The sequence below is a fragment of the Oreochromis niloticus genome, linkage group LG12, assembly GCF_001858045.2.
Source record: "Oreochromis niloticus isolate F11D_XX linkage group LG12, O_niloticus_UMD_NMBU, whole genome shotgun sequence".
Classification (NCBI taxonomy): Eukaryota; Metazoa; Chordata; class Actinopteri; order Cichliformes; family Cichlidae; genus Oreochromis; species Oreochromis niloticus.
This window is the reverse complement of record NC_031977.2, coordinates 33899968-33917893: the sequence shown is the minus strand read 5'-3', so window position 1 is coordinate 33917893 and position 17926 is coordinate 33899968.

Below are 17926 nucleotides of genomic sequence, written 5' to 3'. Positions count from 1 at the left end.
AATACTTTTTAAGAAACATGGGAGTAACAAACATGGCAACACCAACTGTTTTGTAATCTGTTGATTTGAAGCATTGACACCGTTTTACCTTTGACTTCTTGTTTTGTTTCTTTCTTTTTTTTTCTTCAAGGTAAATCTCAAGGTATTTAACACTAGCTTCCTTTTTTAGTAAGGTGCATCCACAGACACTGGAAATCTCACATCTCCAATAATTGTAGCATTTCACTCAGTAGAAAAAACTGGAGCACAGACTTAAGTACATGTAGCTGCCAGTGGAGTAGCAACTACAACAACCTGAGTCAACCTCCACCCGTAACTCAGACTGCTCACTCTTGTAACAAAGCACCTGGAACTTTCAGCCTCACTTATGTAATACTGCACACACTGTGCATTTGTAGCTACATTAGCAAAACTTCTTTGTATCAGATTCTAAACCTGTTTATTTTAAATATACCTGTGGGCTCGTTAACACGGGAGTCTATGAGGATTGGCTGACTTTTAGAGTCGGCCTCATTTGCAGCAAGGAACGGGTCAAAAAATGAGAACAAATGGGAGTTTGCTGTTTTTGCCATCACCATCTTGGTGTTTTGAAATTCGATGATGAGAGCGATGAGCAGTAAATAACTGAGGGATGCTGCACACTGATAGGCTAGTTTACACAGTAAAGCATACTCTGATTTATCCATCTCTGTAACTTTAAATAATGAGGTAATTCAAACAATGAACAATATTTTGTATTAACTGAAAACTGAAACTAGTGATTGAGATCAGAAAAGTGTTTACTGAGGACGTAGATCACATGACCAGTAGGGTTATTTTCCTATAGACTGCTACACACACACACACACACACACACACACACACTTGTCACCTTCAAAGCTAGCTGTACCATTAACCATTACCATTAAGAATGGGACTTATCTCCTCTTGTGTGTCTTGAGTTGATAATTTGGGGGCTGCTGGTGGGTTAAATAAGAACAAAAGAGAAAATACTGTAAATGTTTGAAGTTACATCATGTACAGTAGAACCAAAAGAAGTTGCCATGTGTGCTCTCCAGGAAAAAGAAATCCTCTTGGCCTGACATCTGTATTGACAGAACATAGTGAGCAGTGAAGTGTGATGCCTGTAACGTCTGTGAGCTGTCTTTCCACTTCCTGTTATTGTCCAGCATGTCTGAATGGCGTCTGGAGCCCACTGCACCTTCCCAGCAGATGGACTGCAAATATGGCCTCTGATTTATCTGGCCACTGATTAACTGTGAGAAAACAACACTCCACCAAATGTGTATGTGTATGTGTGTGGTGGGTGGCGGTGGTGGGGAGGACGCTGCTAATATATTCATGAAAATGTATTCATAAAAAATGATAATTGTGATCGAAACCCCTCCGTGGCTCAGAGGATGAGTCAATAAAAAGCAGGCGAAATTGACAGGCGCCTGTTATATGGACAGCACTTGCAATAACAGATGGGGGGGCAGAGGGATGGACTGTGCACGGGCGCCTGATTGATCACACTAAAGTGGGTGAGTGTTAAAATGTTACGCAACAAGCTTTTATTTCCTTCCTTTGCAGGGCTTCATCATACATGATTCTTCTACGGTGAGAGGAATATTTTGTTAAATCTATTTTCAGGATTGCAGCTTGTGTCTTAACACCTTCCGTTGTTATTCACTTGTTATCTTGTGCTACTAAGTCCTCTTGAGATAATCTGAGGTAATTCAATGTGAACGCCAATGTGAGCTCACGATGAAAACTGACACGCCTCAGCTTGAGTTTGCTCTCTTTTTCCTGCATAAAGTTTTTTTTTTCCTTTCCACCCATCAGAGTGCAGCTCCCTCGTTGTCTGAGTGTTTAGCGGCGACTTGGACAAGACTCAGACATAGATGAATGTCAGCCATTATCGCGGGCGGCCATTTGTGCTGGTATTTGACTCACTAATGATCGTCTTCCAGGCGGGGTTCATCAGCTTCAGCGCAGACGCACACATGCTCCGATTCAAACTTCGGGCTAATTTGTCGCTCTAGTTCATCATTTGACAATCGGCTCATCCCCAAATGTACACCCCCCCCGCTTCGCCTTTTACAGCACTCGCTCAGTATATGTGTTTTGCAGAGGGAGGTTGGCAAAAGGTTTAACCCCGGTGGACTTCTGGCCGGGTCAGACCCCCCGCTGGTCCATGCCAGCCTCGTGTTTTGGCAAGCCCACCTGGACCTAGCACCTGCTTATGTCACCGGACGTGGCAGGGGGATGTATGCTGGGAGGAGGGTGTTTGTTTGTGTGAGCAGTAGCAATAAATCAGCAGCAACTGGGCTGTAAAAGTGCAAACTTTAAGTTGACCAAACTGCGAGTCAACAATAACCTCAGTGCTTTTATAGGTGGTATTTTTAGATATGTTTTTATTGTTAGCTATTTATTTGGGGAGGGGTTTAATTATTAGTTATTCTAAATTAGCTAAAAGCGTCCACATGTCTTGAGAGAAGTTGGCACTTTTAGAATGAGTGCTATTGGAGCCCAAGATGACGTGAAGCCAATTTTAGCCGTCCTCAGTGGGATTCACTTTAAGGTACGTCTGCACCGATGTTCCTTTTCTGACCTGTTGCCTGCGTCTGTCTTTCATATACAGTCTGTGGAGGGCAGCTCAAAACCAGCAATATCCTTTCCTGGTCCAGGAGACCCACCACAGCTCTGCTTACATAAGTTTTAGGTATATGGTTTTGTGCTCATAGGATTGATCATGTTTGTGTAACTGGCTGGGCAGTGCATTCTGGTAGTGTAGTGTTTTGAGTAACTGGGCACTGAGATAGTGGGACAGATAGTGGGGCCATAATGCCCCACTATCTCTGTGTGTGTGTGTTAATCTATACACTTCTACGCACTAAACCATTGGCTTCACTTTTCACTTCATTTCACTGGAAGCCATGTCCATCTTTTATATACAGTCTGTTCCTAACCCCTAGTGGGGCGCAGCAGGTCAAAGGTGCTTCGTTCTAAGTTACGTTTTACCTTGAAATTGCTTAAGGCACCTTTCATTTAGAGGAATGTTTGTTTGTTTTCTATGGAACTAACAGTACAAGCAAAGAAGCGGGTGATAACAGAAAAGTCACTGGCTGAAACTGTAGTTTTGAAAATAGTAAATCACTATGTTGCCATGTATGACAGTCCTATGGTTGCAGTGAGGGGAGTGTGTGGGCGGCATCAATGCAGACAGAGAGAGAGAGAGAGAGAGAGCTAGCTGCACTGTCTGAGCCCTTCAGTAAGGTCAGCTTGCTCACCCCACTCCAAAATATCCCTGAGAGAGAGAGAGGGCAGTACATTATACCTAATGATGCCTCGCCAAGAGTTGCTGAGTGTTGGGCATCGAGCGAGTGAACAGGGGGAGATATATGGCCAGGACCCAGGAGGTGAGAAAGAGAGAGATGGTGGGCCTGACTGTGAAGTCTCTCTGCTGTATGGAAGTGTTTCTGAGTGGTCTGTATGTGCACACATACTAAATATTGAAAATGAAATGGATTTTGAAAGCTGTTGTATGAACAGAGTATCATCTGCTTTGTCCCCAGGGACTCTATATGGTTCGGTAAACAGTACATCCTTTGTGCAGCATGTCTGTAGTCTTATTGACCGCTCGAAGAGCTTTTTACAAGCCACATTCATGCAGTGCTTTGTATTTGCATACCAGTGAATGCATCAGGGACAATTTGGTGTTCAGTGTCCAAGAACACTTCAACATAAGTGATAACTGGAGGGATTTGTGGACGAGCCACTCTACCTCCGGAGTCACACCTATCCATATATAGACAGATAAACAGACAGATTCCTCCCATTTCTTATCATGGCTTGTAATATTGTTTTGGGGGCCTTAGCTAATAACTTGTGATACACAGTTTGTTAGCTAATGAGCTAATGCTCATTAGCTAATATTATGACAGTTTCACAGCCAGAACCACACCTCAGTCATCACATCGGGTTTCAAAACACAAAGACGGGGATTGCAAAAATGCTGATTTTGAGACTTCAAACAAGCCACTGGGTGACATCACAGTGCTTTATTTCCCACAATATAGATACTTTGTTTTAATTATAAATTTTATGTAATGTTTTTTTCCGTATTTTTGATATTCCATTAAAACAAAACTACCATAAACATTAGAGACTGCTTATTTCTTTGGAGCTGTGCAAACTTACAAATTTAGCAGGTGATCAAATAATCATTTCCCCCTCTGTATGTACAGGTGTCATTTGGGGGCATTTCCTAGAATAATGTTTCCTGTTTTATACATGCTCCCGCACACACACACACACACACACACACACACATACAAAGCCATGTGAGAGCCGCACTTGAGCCCAATGGAGATACATGAACAAATATGAATATTTAACATCTAAGTGTTTATATTAATTATTCATAAAAGCGGTACTTTGCAAATGGATTAAATTAATTATGTTGATAGAATTAGACTAGATTTGGAGGTTAATATAATAATGTTTTTATTATATTTGCTGTAATGGATTCAGAGCCATCCTCTGTTAATTGGATTGATGACAGTTCAAAGCCACCAGGGTCATTTGTGCATCATCGGGACTTTGCATTAGTCAAGTTGGATGAAGTGGGCGCATGACTTTTAAGAGTCATCATCTACTGTAGTCCAAAACTTTACACTGAGAACAGATGGACAGGACACAATGGTGCGAAACGTCAGATTCTGGTGTTATTTTTTCAACATCCAGACAATACATTGGGATTGAAATCGAGTCATAGCAGAAAAAGCACTTCAGTTACAGGTTCCCTTTAAATAAATGTTAAATCCTACCTAAATACACGTGTTGTCACTTATGTACTTTTTTATAAGAATTTGCTATTACTACTCATCTTCGGGGGTGTACAGTATATCAAGTATGTGATCACACAATACTAAAAACAGGCCCAAAACAGAAACCTAATACACGACTCTGTTCAAACAAACCTAATGACAACAATGAAAGCCACATCCAGAACAGAGCGGTCAAGACCAGCTTTGATCAGCTAACCAAAGCAAGGCAGTGGTCAGTGGAGCTGAAAATAATGATTACAGATGATGCTAAACTGTGAGGGAGAGACACTTCAACAGTGTAACTTCCACCAGCATTAGTTAAGTTAGCTAGCAGAGCAGCCCGGTGTGTGCTGTGAGCGATTATTTATAACATGGTGATGGGATAGCTCACTGCCATCGTGCTGCTGAACGGCTGAAACATTGGACAGTTTATTTTGCACAATCGCTGTACATGCATATATCATTACCTCTGCACTACAGCTGCTACAGTATTTTTAGTAATCTGTATTATTGATTCTACTCTATTTTTATTATTATATATTTTCTTATTATTATTATTGTTATTTGTATAGTTATTCCATTTTTACCATAACTGTTACCTTATTTGCAATTTTGCTTCTGTTCTACGTGCAATATTGAGAGGGCTCTGAGCCTAAGACTTTCATTGCTGGTAATGATGTGCCATTGTTACCTGTATATGACAATTAAAACTGAAACTTGGTTGAGCAGGTGATCTGTATGGGTCCGAGCCTGCTCTGGGCTATTTTCTGCATGTTGTTCCCGCTGCTCTCTCTCATCCCTTAACTGCCGTCCAAAATAAAAGGTACAAATGTCCACAAACAGATCTTTAGAAAACACACAGAGGTGATGAATGCTCTTCAGAGGGCCCCCTGTGAATTTTTGCCTAGAGCCCTGACAGACTCCAGAAAAGAAAATCTGACTCACCAAAACTTTTTTGGATGATTGCCTCACCCCCCTGTGTACACCAAAACCTGACTGCAGGTACATCAAAACTTCAAGTTTTCACATTTTCTATTTATTGGTTAAATAATCTGACAATAGTTTTATCAAACCCTGAATCTGCCCCAGGACTAGCTTTTAGGATGTTTTCCCACACTGACACTCGTATCGGTCTAATGTGAGAAAATATTTTTGTGTTTCACTGTTTCTCATTGAATCGGATAATCCTGCAAATGTAAAATCTCAGCACAAAGGGCTCGTTAGCCACAACTTCAATCCATCCTAAAGATTCCCATCAGTCAAACTCTAGTTTCAAGTGGCCCTGTCCCTCCTTCCAGCCCTGTGCCAACACTCTTCCTCGCCTTTAAAATCATATTACATTTGCCGAGGCTTGCGTATAAATTTTCCCTGCGTCTCATCAGGGCACCCCCCCAACTCAGTGTGGCCTCTCCTCTGACTGATATTGGCTCATCATACTTAATCTAGGGTGAAATTTCCTAGTCTGTGCTAAATGACTTGCAGCCTTCACGAGAGAGGAGATATTTATTTTTCTCAGGGCTAATGACCTGTCCCTCGGACCCACCCACTGATGGTTATTTACTAGGGCCCAGATGCTTGGGCTCAAAATGAGTGGTAATGTCAGCGGGCGCCATCCTTCATCGGGCCGCCCCTGATTGAATCCGAGTGATCCCATTGACATTGACTCTGTGACTTTTAAGGCCATTACCTTCCACCGCCCACGATGATCACCTCATCATCGCTTCTGAGCTGACAGCTGATTAGCAACAAATTACTGACAGGAGAAGGCTCTGACACTGGGTGCAGGAGGTTTTGTGTGTTACTATGTGTGTGAGTGAACAGAGGTGTAGGGTGGAGGGGAGTGGGGGGTTTCCAAAGAGTCAGGGGCCTCCTCCTCCTCCTCGTCCTCCTCACATACACCCAGAGTCTGACTCCCTGCAAACACTCAAAGTAATAGCCGTGTCTATGATGCAGCGGTGCCCTCACCACTGAGCTCATGGTAATGTAATAAGTGTGGAGGGAAAACGCCAGGGCTCATATGGTTAGCCTTCCTGCAACGAGGACATGAACAGCTGCTCCTCATTGGTGGAGAGGGAGTGCACTTCATTTCTCTGGCTTAGTGAGCAGGACTGATGCAGCTGATTTGTAAAGACGCACTCTAGAAACTGATCAGACCATCAGAGCTCGTAAGACCTTTACACCCGACTTGTGAGCAGTTTTTGAGTTCAGTTCAATTCATCCATCTATCGATTTATTGTCGTCTGCTTATGAATTGTGTCGAGGCCCTACAATAACACAGAAAAGACCCCAATAATCAGATGACCCCCTACGAGCAAGCACTTGGCAACTGTGGAAAGGAAGAAAACCCCTTTTGACAGGAAGAAACCTTAAGCAGAACCAGGCTCAGGGAGGGGCGGGGTCATCTGGGGTGAAGGGAGGTCCACACCAGAAATGTTCTTTTCTCAAACAACCATTAATTTAAACTGTATACAAGTGCCATTAATAAATGTGTGGGAGGGCTGAATTTCAAGAAGAAATAGGCTCACAGGCTTATTTGAGAATCATTTTACACAAGTTTTCACTCTTGTGCAGAAATAATTTCGTTTTGAAGATGCACATAAAAAGTGTAAATTGTACTGTACACACATTTATTGTAGAAGTACCTGATATCAAGGAAAAGACAGTTAAGAACACAAATAACAGCAAGTTGGATCATTGTGCAGTAATCGTCCTCTGGGCTCAGCTGTTGTCTCCGCTCATTCACTGACTTCTGTGTTCAGCCATAAAGAGATCAAAGATGCTGAAGCGCCAATACAAGGCTTTTCCCCAGAGTTCAGGCATCTCCTCACCGTGGAGTGCTTTGTAATGTCTTTTGGGACTTTCACAACTGAAAACCGAAGAGCTTAAAAATCTGGAGTTGCTGGACTCAGTCTCCAAAGTCTCCCATGTTAGCATTAGTAAGCAGTGTTTAGCCTCTATGCATAGTTTTACCCTTCAAAACAACTAATCTATTTGGATGCTAGTAAGGCATGCAGTCAAGAGTTTGGCTTCATTAACAGGTGTTCCTGCACAGGCATCTGAAGCCCATGGCTGCCTGTGACTCCTCATCTCTGCTAATCTGAGTCACAGAACTGGACCTCGTCATGGTTTGATGCCCTTGGGATGATTTTTATAGAATCATTATATTATAAAAATGTTAAATCCTGTTTTTTGGTGTAGGCTACCCAAGACGTTTGTGCTGTGGTTTTTGTGAGTAAAATTCTAGTGTATTTTATCAAAGACAATTTCTTCTTGCATCACACACCCATTTGTGTCATTTCCTTGCCCCACCTTCTTTCAAAGACTTCAAAAAAATACCCCTGAGAACATTTTCTATGGAGGGACAGTTTCCTGAAGAAGAAGATACCCCTGATTATAAACTGGATTTGTGTAGATAGTCCCGCTATCTGTGTAGAATAAACATATAAAGTTCATTGTTTTATTAATTTTAAGGTTTTTTAACAGCTGCTGTTTCTAAAGCTAACAATATTTTGTAATATGTCCAAGAGTTCTTCACAAAAAGCTCCAGCTTTTCACAGACATTCACTCACTCCTGAGGCACAAACAAACCTCCCTCGCCTCCTGGAGGAGCATCTGCCTGGGCCTCTAGCCCTTAAGGACCAGACAAGATGGCGGCAGATGAGGGTTAGATGCTCCATTTGCTGCCAACAGGATCCATTCTTAATGCTTGGAGGCAATTTGAGGCCCCCTTTTAATTACACATTGGTCCCAGCATACCAGGAGTCATAGATGCAGGGGATGGGAAGCGTGCGAGGCCTCAGGAGTTCATAGGTGTTTCGACTCTGATCTGCGGATGTCATTGAGATGTTGGAATTGACAGCTGATCCTGGTGCTCTGAGTTCTTTAAAAAGGCCAGAAGTGGCAAAGGGGAGGATGAAATGGTCTCCACGTGTGTCTCACTGGGACTGAAACAGGATTTAAAAAGCTAGAAAAGCACTTTTCTTCAGTCACAGAAGCAGAAGATCACACATGCCCCAGTGATGGATCACCATCATGGGTGAGATACTTAGACTCTTTACCTGCAGAGGATTGGGGTGAAGTGCAGATGTATAAAACCACTGACTATCTGAACATAGAGCTGCAACATGGACCCAGAGTTTTGAGTTTTGTGGGCTTTGAATTTGTTAAAATTCTGTTTGGTTCTTGATTTGTTTTTATCCTTTAGCCTTTAGTTCTTTCTTGCTGTTTCTGTTTATCTACATTAGTGCTCTAGTTATGGCTATTTTGTATAGTGTCTTGTTATTCTTCTAGCCTTTCCCCTCTGTGTGTGTGTGTGTGTGTGTGTTTGTGTTAAAGTCTTGACTCTGTGTATCGTCTTTTTTCCAGTTTTACTTTGTCTCATTATCTTTGATTAGTTTCACCTTTTTCTTGTTCCCCAGCTGTTTCCGCTCCCTCGTTAAACCCTCATATTTAATGTGTGTTCATGTTTGTGTATTTAATTATTTGTTTTTGTTTTGTAATTTTTTGTTTTTGAACATGGATCACCAAAAACTCCAGCATTCAGATATTCAGGTACCTGAAGGCAACACACACGGTTTTTGCCTTGCCTTTTAAAATGCGTATTTTTCTTAGTTTTGAATATTGTAATGCATTAAAACTACTCTAAAACCTACAGCTGCGAATGGGAATTTCACCCAGTATATGGCCCGCACTATTTCTGGCTGTGTAGAAATCCCTCTCAGATTTTTTTCCCATTTTTTTCCCCCCATTGCAGGTCACATTAAATAAAGCGGGAAGTTCATGTAATTAATTATGGTCATATGTGGAGCCAGAAAAGAGGATTATCCTGGGTACGCTCATTGCCTAACAGAAGTCACAAGTCCTGTGTTTCATAGTCAGATCCACCCTTTATAGGCTGAGGTTTGCCTGTGGTTTGGACCCAGTCTCAGTCTCAGTCTGTGGCCTCTGTGAGAGTCAGTGCGTTTAAGACAGTGATAGAGCCTCCCCTCTGGTGAATAGGGTCACACTGGCGTGTCTGTCACTTAGCCCGGCTGACTTTCCCCTCTGTATCTCCCTCTCTGTCTGCCTGTCAAGATGGCAGATGACAGCAGGGGCCACCGTGGGACCGCCGGCTCCCAGTGAAGCTCCATTTGCTGTCCTCCATGGAGAATCCCCCCCACCAGCTATATTTCAAGACCGTCACGCTGCTGTCACGTCAAAGACTCTGGCAAAAAGGCGAGGCCTCTCCCATAAAACATCAAAAGCGTCCGCTGCAATGAAAACACAAGTGAGGGGGGCCTTGTCAGTCTCTACATCCCTTCTTCTAAGCGACTGTAGCCCACCGCCACTACACACGGCTTCCACACTATTCATTCATTTTTCATGCTGCGCAGTCGGCGATCTGAAATGGACCATCTATTCTGCAGCTGACATGACCAAATGTCTGCACATACCGGAGCTGTCTGTGCAAAAGTTTTATGATACGGGATTATTTAAAAGCCTCTTTGATGAATAGACATTATAGGGCCAAAAATAACATTAACAGGAACACGTGGACACTTTGAAGTGGACTTTAAAAGCTCTTTTTACACATGACACTGACTTTTGAGTGATGTGTTCTCATATTTCTATACATTCAGTCCATCTTTAATCAGTGTGCCAAATATTTGAACTTATTTTCTCTTTGACACTGAAATCAAACATCTGTAGCAGGACTTATAATTTCATTCGAGTACACAAGTTTATTGTCAGTTCATTAAGAGCCCAGTTAACATGATTTAACTTAGAAGGAAGTTTATCAGCATTTAAGAGTTTATATAAAACTTGGGATTTCATTGGGTCTATTGATAGAATACAAGGGGTTACTGAAAGTATGAAACTGGTGGGAATCATTTGCAATGATTCAGTCACCAGAGATTATTCTCTGGTGGCCGGTCCGTGAAAATATTGTCTGACATTAAACCGGTCCGTGGTGCAAAAAAAGGTTGGAGACCGCTGCTGTAAAGTAACCGCCCAGCTTATCTGGGAAAATGTGTCCTAATTGGGATTCAAACACTCAGTAATATTTGAAATAAATAAAAACAGCCTTAACTCCACATCCTGACTCTACTCAGCTGCTGCTACTGAAGTTTGGGCATGATGTCACGTCACATGACCAACCATCCGGTCTAGCTGTCTGCTGCAACACTACGAAATAGGTCACAACGCACAATATAAGCAGATGAAACGGTTTCCTTTTTACAGTGACATGATGACTCTAACCATATTTTATTTAAGAGCAACTTACAAATAAATAAAGTAAAAATGTTTCATAAACTTCTGACAGTATGATCTGTCCTCAGATTCGGTCGCCTGATGAGTTTTAGTTTGGAACAAACATCTGCCTGAGTGCAGACTTGTTCATTAGGCGGTGGCGCTCCTCATATGTAAAATGGCTACTATGTTGTTCCAGTGAACAGCAGAGATCAATGCTGTATCTGTGTCTATGCTGGATAATCCTACATCCTGGAGCTCACCTTAAAACTGGCATGTAAAGAAGCAAGGCCCATTTAAAGTATGTTTTCTCTGTCTACAAGTCAACCTGGTTCTCACAGAGATGGAAGTAGAGGAACACACATGGACAGACACACACCACCCCCACAGAGATGAGTCCTGTATGCATTATGTCCAGACTGACACGTCAAGAGGCCCTAGATTAAGTGCTCCCCCCCTCCAGACTTCCTTTTATCCCCACCGTTCCAGGGGCCACGCTCATTTACATAAACAGATAATCCTTGATAAAAATTTCCATTAGACAAAGGTGAAATGGATCAATTTCTGCTGCCAAGATAAATCTCACGTTTTACACCGACAGGGTCATTACACAAGCCACATTTCAGGAATAATGTATTTAAAAAGTCCGCCGATAGTGGCCATTTCCCGTTTTCCAATTACCTTTAAGAAAAGCTTATTCTGTGGACAATAAAGCACATTACGGCACAATATGATACAGTCCATAAAGATCAGCGTGTTTGATGAGAGGTTAGCGAAAGCTCAGCATATTTCGGGGGGGATGTCACAACCCCGTGGTTATCGCTGACACCTCGCTGTGCTTGCCATGCAAATGTCCTATTACGCCCAGTCCAAATAGATTAAGAGGCCTGTTGAGAAATAAACAGTTTTTTCGCCATGTTTTTTTTTTCTGTCTGCAGTGAAGGTGGGAGGAAAAGAAAGAGGGGAGGGGGAGAAGATAGGCTAGGGAAGGGGTGGGAGGAGGGTGATTGACAGGACAGTGAGGTGGTGCCACCAGTCCAGGGCAGGGAGACAACGGAAAAACTCATTAGTACGCTTCCACCCCAATTCGCCACTCTGCTTTTGACCTTGAGGCACCCACTCCCCTCCATGCCCTGCCCACTCCAGTGGACCCCACCATCACCCCCTCCATCGTCTGCTTCAGGTGAATCACGCCATGAGGTTTGGATGAGCAGGGAGCTGTGGGCGACGGGTGGCGCCTGAATAACACTTTGCACACACGGCAAAATAAATCAGCCACAGAATTAACTCAAAACAAGAATTTTTTACACAGTTAATTTTCCAGCGGAGGAAGATGTCTGTCCAATCACAGCTGATGAAAAAAGGGCTGATGTTCTTCATTTTTCAAGACCCTCTTTGGGGTCACCGGTGGCCTGAAGTCCTGTTATGAAGACTGGAGTGTTTATGCCATCGAAATCTTGGGGTTTTGAACCTCGATATGATGAGTGAGGGGCGGACCCGACTGTGAAACTGCGTGCTCATTGGCTACGACTCAAAAAGTTGTTAGCCAGTGACCATAACCTGGATAATCCTCCTTTCTGGCGCTTGAAATAACCAAAATTTGAAAACTTGACTTAAAGATTTATTCCGTACGATCTGAAATGAGCGACCAAGGCCATAAATCATTATGAACGTGTATACAGAGGTCACAGACTTCAGTAGGGGCAGACATCTTTCTGCATTCTTCATAATAACCTCCTGGTGACCATTATAAAAAAACAAATGCACAATAAACTTTACAAATGAACCATTCATTTACAAAGAGAGAAACATCTTGAGACGTTTTAAGAAAAATAAGTGCAATTTAACAAATTTATGAGCTCAGTGAGTCTGCAGTGAATGTACAGATCACAGCAGAGAGGCTCAAAACATTCACACGTGGAGTTTATGTAACAAAACCACAATAGTGAGTTATGCCTTTATGACTCAAACAACTTATTTGGCTCTAAAAATACTTCCTATTCTCCAGACATTTTCATTTCTCTGTAGTTACTGTTGTCTTTGCATCATCAGCAAAAAAAGCATGTTTGACGCCAACAGATTTCAACAGACAGAGTGTAAACCTGACCAAACGACAAATGAAAACACTAAAGAAGATGTAAAAATGATCATATCCATGCGGGACACAGTGGTCACTGGCCAGGGGGAAAGCCGTACCTCTCCACCCTCTCCTTTGCTTTTTAAACCTGTTTGACAAACGGTGTTACATTTGTGTGCATGAAAACAACAGATACAGAGCTGTGTGTCACATGACCTGGAATTCTGGTCATGTGATAACGCCTTGATTGTGTCTCAGCTGACTTCCTCAGAGACTGTGAAAAGTTACACAGGAAGCTGCTTTAAAACATTTTGCCCCGTGCTGCTCGTAGACTGTTTTGCTTTCCGCAGGTTTATTCTGATAACGACGATCACTTAGAACAACTTTGTATTGATTTGCACCATTGATCACCATTTCTTGTAAAGTGGCCTAAAGGATGACAGCAAAATGCCCCACCTGCTGCTTAAAGAGCTACTGAATCTCCTCTTTGTGAGATTTACTTCACATACTCATCATTCTTTATTATCTGGACTTTTTCACACTCTGTTTATATAAAAAAAAAAAAATTTTATCCTGGGATGAAGAGCAACTTTAAAAAAAAAACATAGTACCAGTGGCTGGACACAATCGTGGACGTATGTGATGCAGCATCACCTCTCCTGCAGGTTGAGGGCTCACCACCCCCCGATGTGTCTCCCCCTCTCTCCTCTCCATCATACAGACAGAGCAGCCCTTCTGCTGTGAACAAAGTCTCTCTCTTCTGTCCTGGCTGCCTCGCTGGCTGGAAACCCAGAACCTCTCCTCTCTGCCTGTGAGGAGGGAGCATCCGTAACTTCTGAGGTATTAATTTTGCATTTAGATGAGCTGTAATCTTCCCTGCGTGGCAGCATGCGCTGTAGACTCACAGGGTCGAGATGCCTGCAGAGACGAGAGCAGAAACAAAAGAAATGATCTGCAGAGATCTTCTCTGTCCCACCAGCCATCTCGCCCTCCCCCCCGTAACGCCAGGAGACATGAAACCCATTATGTTGATGGGATCAGGCAGCATCCATCTTAATACTGGATTGCATATGATGACAATGATGACCCCCAGAGCAACGTGCCACCAGCGAGAGTCCCACGAGAAAAATCTCGTTTTTAAAGAAGTGCTCGGCTTGTGTCTCAATCTGCTGTAATCCAACTGCGAATTATTTATCAAATGAGATTTGTCTGCTTGTGCGTCTGTCCGTCCACTTCTTGTCGTCTACGAGTCCCAATCTTCCATTTCCTTAATCATAACTTCAATTATTGCTCTGCTGTAATGCACTAACTTTTAATAAATCATTCCAGTTGAAACAGACCCCAGTTGGTGTCTTATTTATTACTGGCTTGATCCAGGACCAGTTTTGGGGGTCTCATATAGTTAAGGTGATGCAGGGAGTTGATGTCTCTATGGCGAACCCAGACAGAGATACCAGAGCGCCACCTGCAGGCCGTAAGGAGAAACGAAGGCGTCGTTTGCAGCGTGCAGTCTCGTGTCTGATTCATTGCTCTGCAGCTGTGAGTCTTTTGTTGTAGCCACACAGTGAAACAGCAAGTAACAACAACTGGGTTCAGTCTGTGACTCACGACACGTGAGTCACCGAGCAGCCCATTCAGACATTTATTTTGCTGAGATAGACGGTATTTGTGTGCTTGTGTTGTTATTTTATTAGAATGAGTCAAAAGCACAAAGCAGAGTGGCACACTGTTAGATTAAAGCAAAAATAAGGACAGAAAATATAAAAATGATGATAAAAAGTTTAAAGAAAAGGAGAAAACTGCTTTTATTACTACTTTAAAATGTAGGTGCTCAGTGCTGATGATGCAAAAAGGAAATTAAGATACATTTTCATGTAATTTTTGCATGCATTTGTTTTTATTTTTCAGTTAACCGTTTCACCGAAACTGAAAACCTATAAACATTGTTTAATAAGTGTATTAATTAGTTTGAAATGTAGACAAAATTACATCTCTGTGCTCACAACACATTTGTTTTTCATTTTAATCTGTTTTAAATGATATTGTGTATATCTGTGGAGGTGAAGAAATGAACCCAATGAGCAGAATTCTGTTGATAAATGACTTCTAATGATGATCATGTTTATCAGTACATCCTGCGTGGACACATACTGTACAGTGAGCGTCTCCTCCTCGCTGGCAGACGGATCAGATTCATCAGTTTTAATGTTTTATCTGGAGGCAGCTCGTGTTCGGTGGGTGGCCTTCTGCTGCGCTCAAGTCCACAGCAGGTGCAGAGTGACCTCCGCAGGATGCAAACTGCACTGCAGCCTGATGGCTGTCAGTCAAACCACACAGCTATTTTTATTTATTATTTTTTTACAACAAATTAAAAAAAGAATCAGGAATTAATATACAGAAAGCACCTGTTATATTAAAGATTCAGTATAGTGAGTGTGAGATGGTTTCTAGAGGAATGAAAGCACACGGATTTGATATATTTAATGAAAATAGCCTCCGTTTATTCATCACATTAAATTTGTATTCATATGTGATAGGTTTGTAGCTTGAACCTATTCGCTGGAACATTGAAGACAATGTAATAACACAGCAAGCAAGACACGAGTAAGCAAAGTTCTTTATGTTTCACGTGCACGGGAGAGAGCTGAACAAACGCCGTTCCTTCGCTTGACCCCAATTGCTCTCGTCCGCTCTCCCGTAACACTGCTCTTTTATTGTGGTTCCATGAATATGCATAGGTTCATTAACATATGACGTATACATACACACAAAGAGTACCTTGCATGTGCGTTGTGTGAGCATGTGTGTGTGTGTGTGTGTGTGTGTGTGTGTGTGGGGTCAAGATGTGACCCTGTAAAGACTCCTCAAAGCTGGTGCCAGGAGTCTAGCGGTCCATCTAAACAAAAGGCTCTTACACTCAAACAGATATACATGTGTTTGCTATACCATATATCAGCAAGAGAAGATACGACCTCTCCTAGGAGGTGTGTGATCTATGCCAGAACGCACTCCCCTCTTCATGCTACACAGAGTTGTTACAGAGCTCCTAGGATGAGACATTCTTTCAATCTACAAATGATTATATACTTCTAAGCATACATGAGTAAATATTTCTAAGCATAAATGACAATCCACTATATAAACCTAACAATATGTTTGGAAATATCACATTTAATTTTCTCTTTCAACAGAATAGGAATAAATAAGAAGCACTGCAAAGTCACTGCTACACTTTCTCGTGTTTAGCTGATAAAAAATGCGACCCTTTACCCTTGTAGGGCTGTTTATTAATGGCGAATATCTGCTTTTTTCTTTCAGCAACAATAAATAATTTGTAAATGATTCAGCAAATAACTGCACAAATTATGACTTTAACTGTTGTTTGTTTGATAAGCTGTCCTAAAAATGTGTAAATTGTTTTATATTCAGTCATGACTGCCTACATACGCTTTCCACAGAGGCTCGAATAGAAAGATGGTGAGTCTGAGGAGGCACTTCATGATGTGCAACATTTTTATTCACACTTTAACCTGTAAAGATATTTTGACTCGTATTTGTATAGGTAATATAGGTGTTATAGGTAATGAAATAGAAGGTTTTGTGCTTTCGCTCTTGATTTAACAGCTCAGCACCAATGCAAAATACAGATTGTAGGTCACGTGATGGCGCCTGAGCTTGCTGCATTTGGTGACGAAGATGCTTTTTAAAATCTCCCCCCCAGAAACAAATCACCGTCTTTGAACATGTTAACGAAACAACTCCAAATTAATGAAACAACAGATTTATTTTTTCAGCATGGTCTGAAAACCAATAGATTTTTCCTTAGGCGGATAAATCATGAATAAAAAAATTTGAGCGTAAACATCGTCATTTGAAATCAGACTGGATGTGATGAAGTTTTGATTAATATTGTCTTTTAAAAGTATTGCTTGAAATTTTGCTCTGAACTCTTAAAACTAATTCAGTGTGATAAAAAAAAAGGGGTAAATTTAATATTTTGGCCAACAAAAATGTGCTTGATTGATGATTTATTTTCTAATCCCCGTCTGAGCCAGTGTGGACGTTTCATTAGCTGATGGGATTCAGTCAGTATATCCACGCCTCCATCTGAGATCTCACCTGCCTTCTAATCTGGATTCATTTAGAAAAATCAAATTAGACCAAAATATTGTTTTTTGTTTTTTTTAAGAAATAGTTTTTAACATTTTTAATTTCTGTGACATAAAACAGGCGTCACAACAGAAAAAAATCAGGTTCACTGTCAAATAACAAACATGCGAAAGCCTGCTGTAATAAACCGAAAAACTTTCCCACCTTTATCCCTGCATTATGGACAGACTGCAGATATTCATCTGATGATCTGATGAGTACATGTAACAATCATGAAAAGCTTTTTGGGTTTAAGAAAAATACACAGCTACGTTGTTTTAAAACTAAATCTTCTTTGGAAAACTCGGGAAAACCAATCTTTGGCTCTTGTAGCGCTGCAGAAAGAGGATAACTGACAGCGCATATGTAGCTGCACTCTTCACTCCGTTTTATAATAAAGGGCTTATTTTAGCATTGTTCTGAAAATAAAATAAGAGAGTATGCTGAACACAGAGTCTTTGTGGGGAAAAGCTTAAACAGGTTGTCAGAGTGATGAGGATGGGCTTACTGATGCTGATCCATTAAGGATTACGGCAACTTTTGTCCAGCTGCAAAAAAAGTGCAACACATTACAGAAGTTGGGCATTAATCTCATTCCCAACAGCAGCTAAGTGTCCTAACACAGCCACCCTGCCCTCCTCCTTAATCCCTGCACTGC